We start from the raw sequence: 21,783 nt of genomic DNA, 5'->3' as shown, positions 1-21,783 counted from the left end.
AATAACTAATAATAATAATACACATGGAAAAGGTGAAGCAAATGGAAAAAACCAATGTTAGACAGCGTTGAGACACCTGTTAAGTAAATGTGTTCCAAGAGCTTCTGGAGAATGGGAGAAATAATAAAGTTTAAATGGGAAAGGAAGTTCCATGTGGGACATAGTTGGAACCTGGGGCTGAGCTGCTAAAATACTGTTTTAAAACGCTGTTTTAATGTTTTAATATAATTTTGATTGTATTGTTGTTTAATTATATTTTAACTTTTGCATATTTTCATATGTTTTAATTGTATATATGTTTTAATGTTTGTAAGCCGCCCTGTGTCCCAGTACTGGGGAAAGGGCGGGGTATAAATATAATAACAACAACAACAACATCAACAACAATGTGGTAAGAATACACTTTGAGAAGATCAGTAGAGTCAACTACAAGGTAAACATAACACATTTACTGGCAATATCTTTCCTCTAGAGCAGACATCAAACTTGCCATGTTCAAAATGCAGGAAATACAGATTCTCATCCTGATATTTACTATATTCTATCCTTTTGAAAATAGTATTGCCCAAGTTTCCAAGTTAGCAAAAACCAAACAAACAAACAAGGAAAGAAAAACACCACAGAGTGCTTTCCATGCCCAATTTCAGATATTTCAGGAATTACAGATGCTCAGTCATTATTACAGATGCTCAGGCTTCATTCGCATAGGTTAGAATCATAGAATAGTAGGGTTGGAAGGGGCCTACAAGGCCATTGAGTCCAACCCCCTGCTCAATGCAGGAATCCAAGTCAGAGCATCCCTGACAGATGGCTGTCCAGCCTCGTCTTGAACGCCTCCATTGTGGGAGAGCCCACTACCTCCCTAGGTAAGTTCCTAGGTTGTCACTGTAAGAAATCTGAAATATTTGGAGGTAAGTTCCACTGGAAAAAATTAGTCTTATCTTCAAATACACGGATTTAGAACTTGTGTTCCAAACAGGATTCCAGTTCCACCAGCAGCATTCTCTCATTTGCAAACTAATAATAGTGTTTGATATCACAATTGACTAAAAACTGGGTTACACGTTCCACTAATTATGTTCTAATTTTTTATACTCCTTCCTACTGGCAGTTCCTACAGCCTAAAAAACTAGAGAAGCTTGAATGCACTCACCTGTACATCACATTCCCATGTGTTCACCCAATAAATAAAACACACCCACACCCCACAATCATACTGACAGGGAAGCAAGAGCTGCTGCCTTCCTCTCATGCAGAGCTAATCTTCTCTAACAGTTGGGTGGAGGAAGGGCAGGTAAGATTAGCTGTATGAGAGTTAATAAAGGAAAGGAAAAGTTAATTCCTACCCATGTAATCTATTTATACTTTTTTCATGGCAAAAAAAATGTGTAAGGCCTTCTTGAGTACAAATCTGTGTTTAGGCCTCAGATATACTCACATGCATTTGTATAGTTCTCTCAGACAGTCATGCTTGTGATCCCTATAAGATGAAATGCAATCTATTCTGTTTCAAAGGCATCTAAATAACAAGTGGGGGTTGCATTTTTATGGTTTGTATGGTTCATGTTCATGTGAACGGCAGCTACCTGACTGACTTTAGGATAAAGAGTTTTTTGTGACATTCTTTCTACAAATTAACATGGCAATTATGATATCGTTTATTTCACACAAAGAAAAAATGTTTCTTGGAAGAAAATACTATAATAAATTATATAAAACTACATAATTAAAATAGCTGGTATAAGTATGTACCGGTTAATTCCTGGGTTTGTAGTCCCACGGTATCGGTAAGTGGAGGACAACAGAGAAAGAGAGAAATCTTTGCATGTTATCTCAACTGTTCTCTATGGATAATCATCAACATTTCTAAATCAAACTTTTCATAATGTGAGCTGTGATGCATGTGGGCATATGTCAAGATGTTTGGACAGTTGACATTCACACAATATTTATATTCATATTTCAGGTAGCATATCTTCTATCCATTGTATAACTCTGGCTTAACAGTCATGTGAACTGGAAATACAGATGGATGAAAAGCTTAGAATGTTTCCACTTCCTTGTAAATCCATAATCAGATTCTATTATTCTGGTTTCTTTTCTTCAAATGTTTTTAGTCCACTTATAATGGTGAAGCTAAATTGTATGTCATTTATTGCATAACAAAGTATTGTCTCATTATAAAAATGTCAAGATGAGCTAGATAAACCATTGCTGTTTCTGAAATTCTAAAACAGAATCTCAGAACACCATTAAAAGTATATATTCTAGGTTAGTTTAGACTTAACCAATGAACTTTGGGCAAGTTCTGTTTCTTTAACAGAAAGTTCACCCAAACGCCATCAAAATGAGCTGTAACAAAAAGAACTGCAGCATTAAAAAAAAAAAAAACCAACAACTTGGATAAATCTTAACTTGTGAAACTTTTGATCCAACATATGTTGTCCATAGGCTTCCTTACAGAAATTTTTGATAGAGGAAATATATCCTTCGAGTCCCAAATACAAATCTGGAAAAGAGGTCATGTGGGAAGCATACACTCTCATTAAAAAATGGGAACATTCAGGTCATTTTCCCACAATATGATCTATTTTCAAAGCCTACCACTCATTTTCTGGCTTCTGGGTTTTATATTCTTTGGTATTTCATGGCAATTTATCTTCCATGTCATATTTTAAAAAGAGGATTCCTTGTCTTAAAAAATGAAAATGTTACAAGATTTTACTCTTTGCCTGTACAGTCTAATCATTTTGTATATAATCAGCACACTATATAGCACAGAGTATGAAATATGAAATCTAAAAGAATACAGATCTTAATCAATCCATGAACAGTAAAGTATGCTGTTTATTTCACCTGCCTTTTAAACATTAACATCCAATCAATTTCATGGGTTCTTTCTTTTTAGTTCCTTTGTTTTCTTCTTCCATTTTTACTGATAATGACCTTGTAATGAAACCTTGGTTTGAATATACATTGTAAATTCCTTCCTCTGTTAAACCAGTAATTGGGTTTTGGAATAAGTTGGATTTTCATGGAACCAAGACTGCTGACTACCATAGAGCTAGTTGGACAGGTACGTCTCGGACTCATTGCCAATGAAATCCAGTTGGTTAACTGCTGATTAATGAAACAAAAAGGTGTGAGAATGCAGTATCATATGGCTGTCTTTGTAAGAATTTTTTCTGACTTGATTAATTTGTTGTTGTTGTTGTTCAGTCGTTAAGTCGTGTCCGACTCTTCGTGACCCCATGGACCATAGCACGCCAGGCCTTCCTGTCCTGCGCTCTCTCCTGGAGTGTGCTCAAGTTCATATTCATTGCATCGGTGATGCTATGTAGCCATCTCATCCTCTGCCGTCCCCTTCTCCTTTTGCCTTCAGTCTTTCCCAGCATCAGGGTCTTTTCCAGGGAGTTTTCTCTTCGCATTAGGTGGCCAAAATATTTGAGCTTCAGCTTCAGTATCTGTCCTTCCAATGAGCACTCAGGGTTGATTTCCTTTAGGATGGACTGATTTGACCTCCTTGCAGTCCAGGGGACTCTTAAGAGTCTTCTCCAGCACCACAGTTCGAAAGCATCAATTCTTTGGCGCTCAGCCTTCCTTATAGTCCAGCTCTCACAGCCATACATTACTACTGGGAAAACCATAGCTTTGATTAGACGGACCTTTGTCGGCAAGGTGATGTCTCTGCTTCTTACTACGCTGTCTAGGTTTGCCATAGCTTTCCTCCCAAGGAGCAAGCGTCTTTTAATTTTATGGCTGCAGTCACCATCTGTGGCGATCTTGGAGCCCAAGAAAATAAAATCTGTCACTGCTTCCATTTCTTCCCCTTCTATATGCCAGGAAGTGATGAGGCCAGATGCCATGATCTTAGTTTTTTAATGTTGAGTTTCAAACCAGGTTTTGCACTCAATGCTGTTGTAGAAAACACAACAGGAAGGAGAAAGTTATAGCAGTGAAAAATCTGTGTATTCAAGGAATCTGACAAATGCACAAATATCATTTTCCCTCTTAAAAATCAGATTAAATTGGGAGACATATTTCAGAGAAATTGGGTCCAGTGGTTCCGTCGAGTCTTCTTTTACTACGGAATTATACCTAATGAGAAGAAATTCCTTGTCCTTATCTTCAAAGCCCTGTGTTGCCTTGCCCCCCCACCTTATCTCTTTGCCCTCTTATCCTGATACATTCCTTCCTGTGACTTTTGCTCCTTTAACTCTACAAGCCTCAGCCACACAAAGATCTCATATTTTATTTTCCTGATCACAGGGTATGATCTGCAGGCTGGTGAAGAACCCACCTTGCTAAAGCTAAGCACATTTGGGCCTGGTTAGTGCCTGGATGGGAGACTGCCAGTGAACTGCATATGCCTTTGGTTCCAAGATGGAAGAAAGGTGGATATAAATGTAATGATTATCCCTATTCAGTCATTCAAAAGTTGAAAACATGGAAGGGAGTGGGGATATATGCTCTGGTCAGTTCTTCATGTTGATGGGAAAAGATCAGAAATGTAAGAGCATATTTATTTATTTATTTATATCCCGCCTTTTTCCCAATACTGGGACTCAAGGCGGCCTTACAATGTTAAAACTTCTACAATTAAAACCTATAAATAGAAATATAAATACAACTGTATAAAAGTTAAAAATATAATTAAATCATCAATATTAAAATTGTAAAGATATTAAAACATTAAAAGACAACCAGAACAATAAAAATGGTATCCATACGTCGCATTTTCCCAGGTCCAGACTAGTTATCCCCAAAGGCCTGCTGGAACAAAAAAGTTTTTGCATGCCTACGAAAACATATCAAGGAGGGTGCCACTCTCACCTCCCTGGGAAGGGAGTTCCAGAGCCTTGGGGCAGCCACCGAGAAGGCCCTCTCCCACATTCCCACCAGGCATGCCTGTGATGATGGCGGGATGGCGAGAAGGGTTTCCCCTGAAGATCTCAGGGCACAAGTAGGCTCATAAGGGAGAATACGGTCTTTCAGATAACCTGGACCTGAGCCATATAGGGCTTTATAGGACATAACCAGTGCTTTGAATTGTGCCTGGAAACAGACTGGGAGCCAGTGAAGCTGTTTTAACAGGGGAGTTTTATGCTCCCTGTAGCCAGCCCCAGTCAGCAGTCTGGCCGCAGCTCTTTGAACCAGCTGAAGTTTCCGAACACTCTTCTGAGGCAGCCCCACGTAGAACGCGTTACAGTAATCCAAACGGGATGTAACTAAGGCATGTGTCACTGTGGCCAAGTCAGACATCTCAAGGAACGGGCACAGCTGTCGCACTAGCTTTAACTGTGCAAACGCACTTCTGGCCACCACTGAAACCTGGGCATCCAGGCTCAGGGCTGAATCCAGAAGTACACCCAAGCTGCAAACCTGTGTCTTCAGGGGGAGTGTAACCCCCTCCAGCACAAGCTGTATCCCTATTCCCTGATCTACCTTTCGACTAGCCAGGAGCACCTCTGTCTTTTCTGGATTAAGCTTCCATTTGTTTGCCCTCATCCAGTCCATTACTGCCGACAGACACTGGTTCAGCACCCCAACAGCTTCCTTGGAATTAGATGGAAAGGAAAAGTAGAGTTGGGTGTCATCAGCGTACTGGTGACACCGAACCCCAAAACTCCAGACAACCTCCCCCAGTGGTTTCATGTATATGTTAATAGCATGGGGGACAAAACAGAACCCTGAGAGACCCCACAAGCCAATGGCCAGGGAGTCAAACAGGAGTCCCCCAGCACCACTTTCTGGGTCCGCCCCTCCAAGAAGGAATGGAGCCACTGTAAAACAGTGCCTCCAAGTCCCATCCCAGCGAGGCGGCCCAGAAGCATACCATGTACCATGAGTGCATGTACTGGAGGTTGGGCCCGAAGGGCAGTCTGGGGATTCTGCTCGTGTACCGTCCACCCCGCTGCACGACTGACTCCCTGGCCGAGGTGCTTGAGGTGGTCTCTGATGTGCGTGTACAGTCCCCTAACTTACTGGTGTTGGGGGACTTCAACGTACATTCGGAGGCCATCCTCACAGGAGCACCTCGGGACTTCATGGAGACCATGGCCTCCTGGGAGCTGCACCATATTCTAACTGGGCCCACCCATGTAGCCGGTCATGCACTAGACCTTGTGTTTGTTTCTGGAGAAGCGGGGAGTGATCTGGAAGTTGGGGGTATATCCACCACCCCCTTGTCATGGTCAGATCACTATCTGGTGACGTTGGACTTCTCGGTTCCACAACCCCTCCGCAGGGGTGGAGGACCCATTAAAATGGTCCACCCCAAGCGTCTTATGGATCCAAATGGATTCCTGAACATGCTTGGGGATTCTCTGGGGCACGCCAATGGCCACTCGGTTGAGACCCTGGTGGGTGGGTGGAATGCCGCAATCACTGGAGCATTAGATCGGGTGGCTCCGAAACGCCCTCTCCCCCTGAACAGGGCTCGGACTGCACCATGGTTCAATCCGCAGTTACGAGCTCTGAAACAGGAGGTGAGACGGCTAGAGCGCCGGTGGCGGAACTCTCGCTCCAAAGACGATCAGACACGGGCTAGAGCTGTATCTTCAGCCTATCACGTGGCGGTGAAGGCAGCAAAAAAGGAATATTATGCTGCCTCCATCGCGTCTGCAGAGTGCTGCCCCAGGAGGCTGTTCCAAGTGGTCCGGAGCCTGGTCGGTCCTGTGGCTCCGGAACCACTGGAGCATTCTAAGGCCTCCTGTGAGGCTTTGGCAAGGCACTTTGCAGATAAAATTGATCAGATTAGGTGTGTTACTCTGCACACTGTGGATACAGTTAGTGAGCAAGAGGCGGCCTGTGGCAAACCAGTTTTGTGGGATCGGTTCCAGCTTCTTCCTCCTGATGAAGTGGACAAGGTGCTTTCATCTGTAAGGCCGACCACCTGCTTACTTGATCCTTGCCCATCTTGGCTCATTATGAGCTGCAGAGAGAGACTGGGTGAGGGGATCAAGGCGGTGGTGAACTCCTCCCTTGAGGAGGGAGTGATGCCATCAGCCCTCAAGGAGGCAGTGATAAGACCGCTCTTAAAGAAGCCCTCCTTGGATCCTCAAGTTTTGAACAACTTTTGCCCAGTCTCAAATCTGCCATTTTTGGGCAAGATGATTGAGTGGGTGGTGGCGGTGCAGTTGAAGGCACACTTGGAAGAAACTGATTATCTAGACCCATTTCAGTCGGGCATCAGGCCTGGGCAAGGGACAGAAACGGCCTTGGTCGCCTTGGTGGATGATATGAGGAGGGCTCTGGATAGGGGTGAATGCTCCTTCCTTGTTCTCCTCGACCTCTCAGCGGCTTTTGATACCGTTGACCACGGTATCCTCCTGGACCGCCTGGAGGGGTTGGGCATTGGAGACACTGTATTGCGGTGGTTCCGGTCCTTCCTCTCCGGCAGGTACCAGAGGGTAGCACTGGGAGAGGAGGTTTCGGACCCGTGGCCCCTTACATGTGGGGTGCCACAGGGTTCCATCCTCTCCCCGATGCTATTTAACATCTATGTGAAGCCACTGGGGGCTATCATCAGGAGGTTTGGGGTGCAGTGTCATCAATATGCGGATGACACACAGCTCTACCTCTCATTCAAATCTTCACCAAGGTTGGCCGTAGAATCCCTGTCCAAATGTCTGGAAACGGTGAGTGGCTGGATGGGGAGGAATAAGCTGAAGCTGAACCCTGACAAGACCGAGGTACTTTTGGTGGGAGACAAGAGGAGGCTGGGGGATGTTGACCTGGTGTTGAATGGGGTACGGCTACCCTTGAAAGACCAGGTCCGCAGCCTGGGGGTCATTTTGGACTCCCAGCTGTCCATGGAGGCTCAGGTGTCAGCTGTGAGCCGGACAGCGCTGTATCAACTCCATCTGATACAGCGGCTGCGCCCCTTCCTTCCCGACCATCTGCTCCCATTGGTAGTACATGCCCTGGTCTCCTCTCGTTTAGACTACTGTAATGCGCTCTATGTGGGGTTACCCTTGAAGACGGTTCGGAAGCTGCAGCTGGTACAGAACGCAGCCGCTCGCCTGATTAAAGGCAGCTGCCGGCGAGATCACATCACTCCAGTGCTGAAGGAGTTGCACTGGTTACCAGTTATTTTCCGGGCCAAATTCAAGGTGTTGGTTTTGACCTTTAAAACCCTATATGGTTCCGGCCCAGCCTATCTTAAGGAGCGCCTCCAGCAACACCAGACAGGCCGCTTAACAAGATCAGCCTCGGATGGCCTTCTCTCTGTCCCATCAGCCAGGACAGCTAGACTGGTGGGGACGAGGGAGAGGGCCTTTTCTGTGGTGGCCCCCACTCTGTGGAACTCCCTCCCTAGGGAACTCCGTCATGCCCCCTCTTTAATGAGCTTCCATCATGCATTAAAAACGTTGTTGTTCAGGCAGGCATTTGGGGTGGGTTAGGGTATTTTAAAAAAAATGTTTATGGTAAAATTTTATTGTTTTAAATTGTTTTATGGTGGGTTGTACATTGCCCAGAGTGGCTGGGTGACCAGTCAGATGGGCGATTAATAAATTTAATAAATAAATAAATAAATAAAATACCATGGTTGAAGGTATCGAAAGCCGCTGAGAGGTCCAGCAGAACCAACAGGGACACACTCCCCCTGTCTAGTTCCCGGCGTAGGTCATCCACCAAGGCAACCAAAGCTGTTTCTGTCCCATAACCGGGTCTGAAGCCAGATTGAAATGGATCTAGATAATCTGTCTCATCCAGGAATCTCCGGAGTTGGGAGGCCACCACGTGCTCCAATATCTTGCCCAGAAATGGAATATTGGAGACTGGCCGATAATTATCCAATATAGTGGGGTTCAGGGAGGGCTTTTTGAACAAAGTTCTCACCACTGCCTCCTTCAAGCAGGCTGGAATTCTGCCTTGCCTAAGGGAGGCATTAACCACTCCCCTTACCCACTCGGTCAGTCCACCTCTGGCTGCTTTTATGAGCCAGGAAGGGCAAGGATCTAGAACACATGTGGTGGCTCTCACCTCTCCAAGGATCCTGTCCACATCCTCAGGCTGTACAAACTGAAAAGTATCCAACAGCACTGGACAAGCAGGGGCCAAAGTTACATCCTCTGGGTCTGTAGCATCTATAGCATCCAAGTCAAAACGGATCCGAGCAATTTTGTCTGCAAAGTGCTGAGCAAATTGTTCACAGTGGGCTGTCGAGGGGTTTAAATTATCCTCTTGCAGGCTAGCGTGTAAAAGACCCCCAACCACTCGAAACAGCTCCACTGGATGGCTCTTTGCAGACACAATAGTGGCAGAAAAAAATATTTTCTTTGCTGCCCGTATTGTCACAGACTAGGCCTTCAAATAGGATTTAGCCAATTGTTCAATTGGATTCACTCCGAGTTTTCTGCCAACGTCGCTCCAGTCATCTTCTCACTCATTTCTAGGGATGTACGAAAGTTCCGCCACGGATCTCGGGGAGGCCGAATGCCAGCGCATTCAGCCCCCAAAATCGGTGGTGGAACGGCCCGCCACCCCCCCGGGACGAGACTTACCTTGGGCGGATGTTCCTGGCGGTGGCGGCTCCGGCGGCAGTGCGGCGGCGGCGGCTGCAGCGGACGATCTTCCGACCGGCTGCCGCCACCGCCATTTCCAGGTTAAACAAAAAACAAAAAAACGTGATAGGCTACGTAAAGATTTATGTAGCCTATCACGGCTAGATTTTTAAAAAACACCGTGATAGGCTACGTAAATCTTTACGTAGCCTATCACGGCTAGATTTTTAAAAAACACCATGATAGGCTACGTAAATCTTTACGTAGCCTATCACGGCTGACTTTAAAAACAAAACGCGTACGCAAATGGCGGCGGCCATGGCCGCCACCATTTGCGTTCTTTATTTTGGCACGTCTTAGTCTACGTAAACATTTACGTAGACTAAGACGGCGAAAATAAGGGGAACGCAAATAGTGTAGCATCTACGCTATTTGTGTTCCCCTTATTTTTGCCATCTTAGTCTACGTAAATGTTTACGTAGACTAAGACATGCCAAAATAAGGAACGCAAATGGCGGCGGCCATGGCCGCCGCCATTTGTGTACGTGCGTGTTGTTGTTTTTTAAAAATCAGCCGTGATAGGCTACGTAAACATTTACGTAGCCTATCATGGCTGACTGCAGGGACGCAAACGGCGGCGGCTACAGCCGCCGCCATTTGCGTCCCTGCTAGCCAGTGGCCAGATGTCCGGCTGCTGGCGGAGCCGGCCGGCGGCTCCGCAGAATTGCTGCGGAGCACAGCCGGCCGGCCAGGATTCAGGGGGGGAGGGACGGAGCGCCTCCCCCCCCCAGCCAGGATTCTGGGGGGAGGGACGGAACGCCTCCCCCCCACCATCAACATAATCCGCGGAAAGGTAAGTCACTTTTGTACATCCCTACTCGTTTCATCACTGCCAGCTCCCTAGAAAACCAGGGTGCTGATGCAGCTCCACTTCGTGAGAGAGGACGCTCAGGAGCAATTGTGTCCACGGCCCTGGTCATTTCTCCATTCCAAAGATCGGCCAGGGCTTTGACAGAATCGCCTGCCAAGGCAACATGAAAATCCCCAAGAGCCGTCAGATAACCATTCGGATCCATCAGCCTGCTGGATTGGACCATCTTAGTCAGCCCTCCACCCGTGCAGAGGTTCCGAGTGCCAGCAAGTCTAAATCCCACCAGGTAGTGATCTGTCCATGACAATGGAACTATGGAGAGTACCTCCATTCTCAGATCACTATCACCCCATCCAGCACAGAAAACGAGGTCCAGAGTGTGCCCAGCAGCATGGGTGGGGCCAGATACCTTCTGGGACAGACCCATGGTTGTCATGGCAGACATGAAGTCCTGAGCCACTCCCGACAGGGCAGCCTCAGCGTGGATGTTGAAATCCCCCAGCACAACAAGCCGAGGGGTCTCCAACACCAACCCCGAGACTACCCCAGCTAGCTCAGGAAGGGAAACTGTTGAGCAGCAGAGTGGACAGTACACCAACTAGGGGTGGACGAAAGTCACTTACCTTTTCTCGCAGCTTGTTCGCGGTGGGGGGGAGCGCTTCGCTGCTCCCCCCGCGAAGTTCAGGCCGGGGGGGAGGCTTCCCGCCTCGCCCGGCCGAAATTCAGGCCGGGGGGGAGGCTTCCCGCCTCACCCGGCCGAAATTCAGGCCGGGGAGGAGGCTTACACAAAAGTTAAAAAAAAAAGTCCCCTGATAGGCTACGTGACGATTCACGTAGCCTATCATGGCTAGATCTGGAAAGTCAGCCGTGATAGGCTACGTGAATCGTCACGTAGCCTATCACGGGTGACTTAAAAAAAAAAAAAAAAGTGTGTACGGATAATGGCGGCCCCCATAGGGAGCCGCCATTCGCGTTCCTTATTTAGTTGCTGTAGTCTACGTAAATGTTTACGTAGACTACGGCGAAAATAAGGGCAACGCAAATAGCGTTGCCCTTATTTTCGCCGTAGTCTACGTAAACATTTACGTAGACTACAGCAACCAAATAAGGAACGGGAATGGCGGCTCCCTATGGGGGCCGCCATTATCCGTACACACTTTTTTTTTTTTTTTTAAGTCACCCGTGATAGGCTACGTGACGATTCACGTAGCCTATCACGGCTGACTTTGCAAATCTAGCCGTGATAGGCTACGTGAATCGTCACGTAGCCTATCAGGGGACTTTTTTTTTTCTTTGATTGCAATGGCGGGGGCGGCAGCCGGTCGAAAGACCGGCTGCCGCTCCCGCCCCGCTCGAACACCGGACGAACCGCCAGCCGGACCCGCCGCCGGGAGGGACATTCAGGGAAGGTAAGTCCCGTCCCGGGGGGGGGGGGGCGGGAGGCGGGGGGGCGGAGGATTTCTCCCCGAAACTTGTTCGGGGGGCCGAACACGTTGGCGCTCGGCCCCCCAAAGTTTCAGGGAGAAATTCTCCACCATCCCTAACACCAACAGAATCCCTATTCTGTCCCGGGCACCCACCTTCAAATACACACACTCGAACCCAGCAGACTGCGGGATAGGGCACCTGGTAAGGGGGATCGAATCACGACAGACCACTGCCACTCCACCTCCCCACCCCCCAGGTCTTGCCTGCTGCTGAACAGAGAACCCTGGAGGGCAAAGCTGAGAGAGATTAACTCCCCCAGCTTCGTCCAGCCAGGTCTCTGTAATACAAGCCAGGTCAGTGCGTTCATCGAAGATCAAGTCCTAGATAGCAGTTGTTTTACCATTCACTGACCTGGCATTCAGCAGCAGCAGTTTCAACCCAGGAGGTCTGTTGCCAGGGCCATCCAGGTTATTTGAATTGGGGAACAGTTTAGGGACAGTCAGCACCCTATTGTTACACACTCTGCCTTTAGAGTGTGACGGTCTCCCCCCTCCGTATCTCCCTCTGCCCTGTAGAACCGTAATGGCCATTCCCTGGCTCCCAACACCTCCCTCCTTCATTGGAAATCACATATTTAATGCAGGCAGTCCAGCAGGCCACACTGAGGCAAACTGCATTCAATCTAACATGCTAAAAGCACCATGTAATTGGGAATGCTGATAAGGGTTCAACTTTTGAGAATGTTATTATATTATTAAACAACTCCATCCATTCTATGTTGCTGCCCTTATGCCTGAAACTCCCTTTCAGAACAACTATGTTGTGCTACATCAGGCTCTTTGACCCACCTCCTTCATATGCCCTTTGGTCTTCACTCTTCTGCCCTACTGAAACTCAGCCTACATCTACATAGCATTTGTGCATATATTATTATCCTATTGTCCAAGCCTCTGTCCTCCTTCTCCTTCCCATCCCTCCTTCTGTCACCTCTTCCTCTTTCCAGTTTAGATTGAAAGCTCCTTGACATTGCCAGCTCCAGATAAAGAGGTAGATATTGGGGAGGGGGGCTTTGGGCAAGACACCCCTCAGTGGATTCCCTTAAAATGTCAGGTATTGAGGGCATCAGTGGAGGCTGGTGTCTTGTATTTCAGTAGGGCAGTGCTACCCTCTAGATTTCAGTCAGAACCAGTCAGAATTCTAAAGGGGTTATCCAAAGTGCTGAACCCTAGTCCCAAAATGGTTTCAGAATCTTGGATAGCTCCTTCAGAGTTCTGACTGGTTCTGATGGAAACCCAGAGTGGATTCACCATCCCATTGAAATAGGAGTCACTAACCTCCACTGTAGGGCATCTAGGACCTCACATGAAGCAGAAATAGAACCTCACCTGAAGCAGAAGTAGCAAAGAGGACCTCACATGAAGCAGAAATAGCAAAGAAGACTTGGGTCTGTGGAGAACTCAAATTTCACTACAGCTTCTTCTTCCTTTTCACCCATACCTTGAGGTGACGGGAGGCTGGAGGGTCCTTGATGCAATCCTATACAGTAGGGAATTGAGTCCCATGTTTCCCCCAAACAGTCCAGGTTCCCCAGCCATGCCTCCCTTTTCTAAAGTTCCAAGCTTCTTCTGGGTCCAGAGGGTAAGATGGTGGGTAAGCAGTGAGGAAGAGGAGCAGCTATTTTTCCTTCTGCCCTCTTTCCTTGAGTCCTATCCCTGCTGTTGGATAATAGTGGTGGACCCTCCCACTGCTTATTCTGCTCCTTTCAAGTGCAGGCCCTACTGTCTATCTAGCAGCTATTTTCAGAGTCAGCTGCAAAATGCTGGATCTCTGCTGGTACACAGAGGTTCATCACATGGGGGCAGAAATCCACATCAATACTGGGGCGTTCTCCACCCAGTTTCATTGTGGGATTAGATCAGGCTCCTTTACACAGTGGTTTCTAGTCATTATATTCCATTCCTACCTTTTCACAGGGTGGCTACTTTTCCGTGAAAAGCCATTACATGCACTGGGGGCATCGCAAAATTTCCTCGCTGGTTCCTGCCCCTTTTCCTCCCCTCGCAGATTACTGGTGGCTTGGTTGTGATTGACATGCAATGCAGGTGGACAGCAATCTCCACCAAACTGTCCAAACCCCACCCCACAGGCACTGGTTTCCTGGCAAACTGCTGGCATGCCGGCATGCTGGCCATTCTATGTTGTGGAGTAAGCAGCAGAAGTCGGGAGCAAAAGTCAGTGCATTGCATTTAGTGATGGCATGGCAGCAAGCTGGCATGGCAGTAAGCTGGCAGGTCAGTGTACCGACACACCCACCACCCCAACATCACTTCCATCATCATCATGACCACACCCCCAATAACCCCAAACAAAGTGCCATGGGATAAGTATATGGGCAGGCCATGGCGCTCCTGTTGTGCAGGCTGGAAAAATACCGCTTTTTTTCCATTTGGGGATAACACAGGATAGGCAGAGGAAAATGGCAGGAAAATCATTGGAGGGTTACGACGTCGTGTAATAGATCCGCAAACTTCCATGACTGGCTAATCATGAATGTGTGATAAAATTTAGATGTAGAGATGCCCATAGACTCTGGAAGATGCCAGGCAATACTGAGCGCTGATGCTGGGTCTGCTCCTTGGGACTTCCCTTTCCCCCCTATTTGTGTATATTAATCTGTAAAGCAGCATGTACATTGACAGCACTGCATAAATAATAAATTATAATTTGGAACATTTACAGTGTTCTACATCGTGCATGGCAGTCTTGTACAAGAATAACAAAGGTGTCATACTAATTAGACAGACACAAAAGAGGATGAGATAGATCCTATCTCCAATTACAAACTCTAAGACAGACTTCCCCAGCCTGGTGCCCTCCAGATGTTTTGGACATCAACTCCCAGCAGCCTCAAGAATGCTGGGAGTTGGAGTCCAAAACTTCTGGATGGCACTAGCTGCTGTAATATTTACAGAGTGCTTTCATAACTGCACCATTTGTGGATCATTTGTGACCTGTACCCCTGTTAACTACAGCCTGGCCACTTCAAGAAGTAGATACTCATTGACTAGATGGACATTTGGTCTGATCGAGCAGGATTCTTCTTAGTTTCTTAAGTTTCTTTAAATAAGAAAATATTTTTGCCAAAAATGAGGTGCAGGAAATACACTTCATCTCAGGCAATAGATGAGTAAAAGCAACATTCATGAAATCATGTACATTTCCAAAGAACAGTGTATGTCATTAGGAGGAGAAAGGTGTCTAGAAGTCATCCAAGCAGCAGGAACAAAAATGCTAGTTGTACTGAAATTATGTCAGGTATTCCGAGCTGATGCACAGGACAATTGCCAGTTGAGAGCTCAGTAGTAAATATGCATAAATGACAGCTAAGCATCAAGGTTTAGGAGATTATTTTAATATAGACAGACATATGTTTGTTGCTTATTCTTATTACAATATTTTTATCCTACTTTTCAGACAAAGAATTTCTCCCAAAGTGGCTCAAATCAATGTTTCAGTGGAGAGAAACAGAAACCTGTTCTCAGACTTAAAAACGAAAAAGACAAGAAACTCAAGCAAAGGGTGATGGAGGAGAAAAGGTGATGACGGAGATCGATTTGATAGTGCCAGATCTAAATGATGAGATATAACCAGACATTGATATGGCCCGTGGTCTTGCTTGGATAAAGATGTTACAACTGACTCAGCAGTCATAAGAACATAAGTAGAGCCGTGCTGGATCAGACCAAGGGTCCATCTAGTCCAACATTATGTTCACACCATGGCCAACCAGATACACACGAGAAACCCACAAGCAGGACATGAGTACAACAGCACCCTCCCTCCCATGTTCCCCAGCAACTGATGTACACAGGCATATTGCCTCTGATACTGGAGGTAGCATAAAGCCATCAGTTCTAGTAGCCACTGCTAGCCTTCTCCTCCATGAATTTGTCCAATCCCCTTTTAAAGCCATCCAAAGTGGTACCCATCACTACATCTTGTGGAAGTGAATTCCATAGTTAAACTATGTGCTGTATCTGTCTTGAATCTCCCAGCAATCAGCTTCATGGGATGACCCTGCGTTCTAGTATTATGAGATGGCGAGGAAATGACTCCCTATCTCCCTTTGTCTCCTAGTCCTTATTCCTTTGGTTGCTGGCAGAGGCTAGTATCAAGTGGTCTTTCTGGCAGGGAGAGAGAAGCAAGCTCTCTGCAGCTGCTCTTTCTGTGGCCAATACCGATAAATGGGGCTAGGCTACTCTTCCCCTTGGGGTTATATTCTTTCTGGGAAGCTGGAGGTGCAGCCTCTCAGTTGCCCTTGGTCTGCTGGCCGATGGCAGAGGCCAGAGTGTGTTTCCCTTCTGTAATGGCCCCAGGACTGTAACCAAGCCACTTATAGTTTTAGAGGGGCCTAGAGATCCATAATTCTTTGCTTAGGTTCATTATAAGTGCAGTTTCCTTGCTAGTGGGCCTCTGAGCATGTGAGAGGTCGATAGCGCAGCCTCAGCACATTCCATGCTAACGAAGGCTAGCATCTTATCAGGGCCTAGGATGTGCCTGAGAAGTGAGGCTATGCTTATGCCGAGCTACAAGTGTCTGCGCTGGGAAAGTTCTGATTGTTTTCCCTCTGAATAAGTACTGTTAGCCTATGCTGGCAAAGTTGCAGATGAACGCTACTTAATGCTTGCTGCTGTCATGCTGCCTCACTGCTGACATGTATGGTATAAAACCCATTGTACCCCTTGGCTCTGGGTTCAGAGAAGCTGTCTGATCCAACCATTGGGTATGCCTGTGTGCTGTAAGTACTCAATAAAGTCTCCTTGTAAGCAAACCTGGATCTGGCTTATCATTATCTCAGCACCTCCAAACCTTAGCAGCCCACGGCCGGGGCATACACCTTTTTTTCTGCAGTCCCAGGACAGCTGCACATGTCATTATCAATTAAAGGCAGGCATCTTGAGTCCAAAGCCAAGTATCTCATCCAAGACACATAGAATCTTGATCTTGTTCCAAAGCCCATTTGAAACATTGGAGAAGAGGGAGAACCAAACTGTAGACTTGCTAGTGCAGTCACTCGGTGGCTGAGTGTGTGTCTGCCTTTATGCTACAGAAAAACCCCACAGTCCTCCCGTTCTGGAGCCTTTCCACATTTACCGCAGGCTCCCAGACAGCAACCACATGATTGCTGAGAGGGGAAGCTTTTAATTTTCATAGTTCCATAGAACTCATTGAAACAGCGCCATCTAGTGGCTGTTTTAATCGCATAACATTCCAAGTTAAAAAGATAGTTCATTAGTTCCGGATCTTTATGAGATGAAATAACCATGAAAAGGACCTGCAAATTTCCATGAGTGAGCAATCTCAACAGCAGGATAAAAGCTGCATGTGAAGGAGCCCTATAATTGCAAGAGCAGTACCTGTGCTGCATCAACTTTTGTGAAGCCTTTCATTCTACTCAAAGATCAGCAAACCTCAGTAATAACTCATTTTGATTCCTGACACATCTTATCAAGAAAAAGGGCCTATGTCCTATTGATTTTAATGTGACTTATTTCTATGACGGTATCCTTAAAACTGGAGTGTTGATATCTTTGCAGCAATATTCCTCATCCCGCCCCTTAGCCCTTCTTTGGCAAACCAGAATGGACCAGGAACTAGTAAGGTGGTGGGATGACTTGCAAAAGCTATCTGAAAAGAAATTATTTTACTCCAAATTACTATAACAAATTACAGTCAGTTGTATTACTATTATTTTCCTGGATGCTGGTCACATGCCCCTCTATCTCTTCCTCAGTTACCTCCATCTCTTCAATGAATGACTGAGTGACTGATATGAACTGTGCTGAAGGCTGTTTTTGATCTAACTGCTCATGTGTGCACTTAGATCAGCTTAGGGGACCACTTGAAGCTCAAAGAGAAATGAATCCTTTCAAGAAAGGAAAACAAATAGAGAAAACATAAAACAAATTCTTCTTTTTCTTTTTTTTTTTAAAGGAAAATACTCATTCTTAGAAAATAAGTTTTATGGGTATAATTAGATTTCATCTTTAAACTCTCAAAATGGCAAAAAAAATATAGCCATGTGATTTTCATTTGAGGAGAGAAGAGTATCCAAGTTTTGTAAACAGACTGGAAATTGTAGGATTAAAAAAAAAATCATTTGGAATTGGTGACAATATATTGCATAAAACTATACATAATCATATCTGTTATTCAATCAATTTCTTTTAGACTGAGTGGGCAAGCTTTTGAGTTTTCAAACACTTATATCAGTCCAAACTGATGGTATAAAATATTGTATAAAAGTACAATGGTAATATTAAAGTTATTTTATTATTCAGATGTGCTAGTGCCAGAATATATAAGTTGCAAACATGATTCCATGATAAAGGATTCCTTGTATGACTTTTTTAAAGAGTTGTGAGGCAGTGACCAATATGCATTAGAAGGTTGTAGGTGATGATTTCTAGGATTTTACAGTATTATTACAACCACTGCAGTTAACTTCTCAATACTAAATGTATTTACTCAGAAATGAGCCCCATTGGTTGTAGACCACCTGACTAGAAGTATACACATTTCCCAAAGGCAACTGTAACCTTTAATTTCACAGCAGCCCTACTCAGGGACTCAGATTGTATGTAGAATCAACATGCGAGGAGAAGGAGCGCTCCACCCCTGTGCCCTCCTCGCATGTTTCTGTCACCCTGTACTGGTGTAGGGCAACAGTCTGAAGAGCTGTACGAACCACAGTTTATTTTCCTTCATTTTGCCACTTCCCCCAGCATCATCTCTTTCTCCCCTATCCATTGCTTTCTGCTGCTCATTTCCCTCTTGTTTTCCTTCTGTTTTTCCCCTCTTCCATTTATTCTTCTCTTCTTCTTCTTCTTCTTCTTCTTCTTCTTCTTCTTCTTCTTCTTCTGCTTCTGCTTCTGCTTCTGCTTCTGCTTCTGCTTCTGCTTCTGCTTCTGCTTCTTCTCCTTCTCCTTCTGCCTTTCTCTTTTTTCTTCCTCCCACCTTTCCCTCCTGTCTTGTTTCGGCTCTTTTGCCTTCCCTTCCTTTTTTTCTTCACCACCCCAGGGGTTCTTCCCCTCACCTAGGTCCCAGAAGATACAGTGGGCTACCCAGTGGGAAGCCCATGTCAGCAGCATAAAGTTCAGCCTTGCACTCAGTTCCAATTCCTTGGGCAAGTTGCTTGCCTCTGAGCCTCACTAGCTTGCTTTCAGTGAAATGGCCATGGCAGCCATTCTGTGAATGGGTTTGCCCTCCCATAATAGCCATTTTGTGACAGTGCCCATGACATTTCCTCAAAATTCCAAATGTGCCCACTGGCCAAAAAGGGTTGGAGACCTCTCAGAGTCATTATGGCTGGGGAGCTTAATGAAACAGACATTATTGTGGCTAGGAACCCAGTATAAGTGCAGTTTCATTTTATGTGTGAATATGTGTTCACAAATACATTCACATTTGAGAGAGGGGGTAGCAAAATTCCATACTTCTACAAACTGCTGTACAATTCAATAAGGTCAGACTATCTCTTGATGAGGTTGGCACTTTTCAATGGCTACAATAAAAGAACTTTGGGGGGTTTTACACTGAAGCTTATCAGTACAATCACTCCTCACCAGCATTACAGTTCTTGATTATGGTTCTCCAATGTCTATCAGGAAAAGGTTTCTTTTAGCCAAGGCCTTTCATTAAATATGCGAGGAATAAACCAGGTACCAAATGAATGCAAAAAAAATAAAAATAAAGGAAGATAAGGCTATATTAGACAAACATGGAGGATAGGACTATCAATGGCTACTAGTCCAGATGGCTATATGCTACCTTCAGTATCAGAAGCAGTATGCCTATGCACACCAGTTGCCGGGCAACATGGGAGGGAGGGCGCTGTTGCACTCATGTCCTGCTTGTGGGTTCCTGGTTGACAGATGGTTGGCGACTGTGCGAACAGAATGCTGGACTAGATGAACCCTTGATCTGATCCAGAATGGCTTTTCTTAAGTTCTTCATAAAGTCACTTGTACCGAAGTAGCCCAATTAGCTGCAAATATTAACATGCCTTATGTGAGGCATCATGTTCTAGTCTTCCCACTGAAAAGTCCCTACTTTACAATAGATTGCTTTAATTATTTTATTCTGCTAAATAGCATTCAGTATTGTACATGTTACACTATCAGAAAATGCTATAAAGAATGCAAGATTTTTTTCTAACCTGGCTACCAGAAAATTGTCTGTAACCTATACCTAAGTTCAAGTCACATTACAACATTAAAAATGTAGTAGCATTCCACTTATTTTGTTTTTGTTTTTCAACTTCAAAGGAACCCACAGGGTAAATGTCATAAAGGACATTTGATACACTTGTGGGTGACAGAATACAATCAGTTTCATAATGTTTCCAAGATTAGTTTTTAACTTTTTCAGCCTTATGAATAGCTCTCTCTCTCTCTGCCTGCCTGCCTGCCTGCTGCAAAGAACTGGGAGAAAGGAAACATAATTCTTGCAATTCCATCAAAATGTATATAAAAAATCCATGCCCATTTAATCAGATGGGCAATTTATGTTAATTACATGGATTAAAATTTTTGTGCATACAAAAATGATAGATCTGATCATTCAAAAACACAAAGCCTTTATTCCCTAAGGTAGGCACTAATGTGGAATCATCCTGCACTTTAGCTAAAATCACCATTATTTAGGTAAGAATTAAATGCTCTTATTGAATTGGGAACAATGAGTGTGTCTTTGCTGTGCTTTGAGTCCCAAATTCGAGGCATACTGCACAAGCCTGAGATGAATTAGCTCTCCTTAAATTAAGGAATATTACAGCCAGTAATATGACATTCTTTTTTTATGGCCATGGCTTGGGTTATAATGTGACAGGAAAAAAATGTAATGTTTCCAAAATGACAGTTTTTAGATTTGTGTTGCCTGAGGTAGTTCAGCCGAACAATAAACTATAATTTGATTGATGGAAAATTGAAGTGGTTCATCTAACTTGCCAGCCTGTCATACCCACAAGGCTTTAGTTTTGCATGTATGATGATGTATCACAGTTTTAGAGATAATGTTGTTTGTATTATACATGAAATTTTTTTAGGCACAAAAATGAAGACTTCATTACTCAGTAAAGATCAAAATATGCTACAGAGTAGCCAGAAATCAGATTTGTTTCAGGATGGATTTTTGTAGATATAAATGCGCTCCCTTTGTGGAACCAAATGATAAATAACATCTGGGCTGAGACTATTTTTATTTTCATGTGGAAATTGCTATATCACTGATTATGAAATTATTAACTTAAAAGTAGGGGACATATGCACCCAAGAGAGACAATCAGAAACCTGCAGTTTTGCCTGTCTACCAAATTAATGCTGCAGATTCCTGGACTGGTCAGCAAAAATCCTTTAAAAAGGGCAATAATATTTTTATAGATTTATAAAGACACTATTTCAGAGAAAGAAGATCCATGGGAAAATAATAAAATCTCTCCCTCTCTCCATATATATATATATATATATATACTGATTCAGCTTTCTAGGCAGCAGAAGCTTTCTGAAAACTGCATTGCAACAGAAGTTAACATATCCAATAAGAGCAAGTTTTATATATGTGCATATTTAGTACACAATGCACGGGGAACTTCTCTTACATAAATCCCATAGAAATGACTGGGAGCAGTGCAAAAACATGGTTTTGTAGAAATGCATTGTGCATTGCACCCTTAATGTCCTATATTTACTACTTAATAGAAGCTTTCTCCTGTGTCACTTGTCTGGAAATGGGGGGAAAGGAATTTGCTCTGAATCAGAAAAAGCAATCTGGATGAAAACATGCCCTTCTGCAAATGGATCACACTTCCAGAAGCTGTCAAAGGATTCCGAATGGGCAAAAACACCTGTACAGTATATGTGGCAGTGTAGGAATATCTCTGCAGGAGAATCTCCCTTGACAAATAAATGCTTGGTG

General features: G+C 44.8%; 1 long non-coding RNA gene across 1 annotated transcript in view; it reads right to left on the bottom strand.

The window, feature by feature from the left end:
* Window positions 1–2,828: 2,828 nt before the first annotated feature.
* LOC146346845 (uncharacterized) overlaps window positions 2,829–21,783 on the bottom strand; it is a 99,783-nt gene continuing 80,828 nt past the window's right edge. Inside the window, exon 5 of the long non-coding RNA XR_014789831.1 lies at window positions 2,829–3,915. This is a non-coding gene — a long non-coding RNA (uncharacterized LOC146346845). The remainder of the gene's footprint in view (window positions 3,916–21,783) is intronic.

The sequence above is a fragment of the Heloderma suspectum genome, chromosome 4, assembly GCF_057233095.1.
Source record: "Heloderma suspectum isolate Gila_16-S chromosome 4, 16-S_ref, whole genome shotgun sequence".
Taxonomy (NCBI): domain Eukaryota; kingdom Metazoa; phylum Chordata; class Lepidosauria; order Squamata; family Helodermatidae; genus Heloderma; species Heloderma suspectum.
This window is presented reverse-complemented; position numbering and strand designations above follow the sequence as displayed.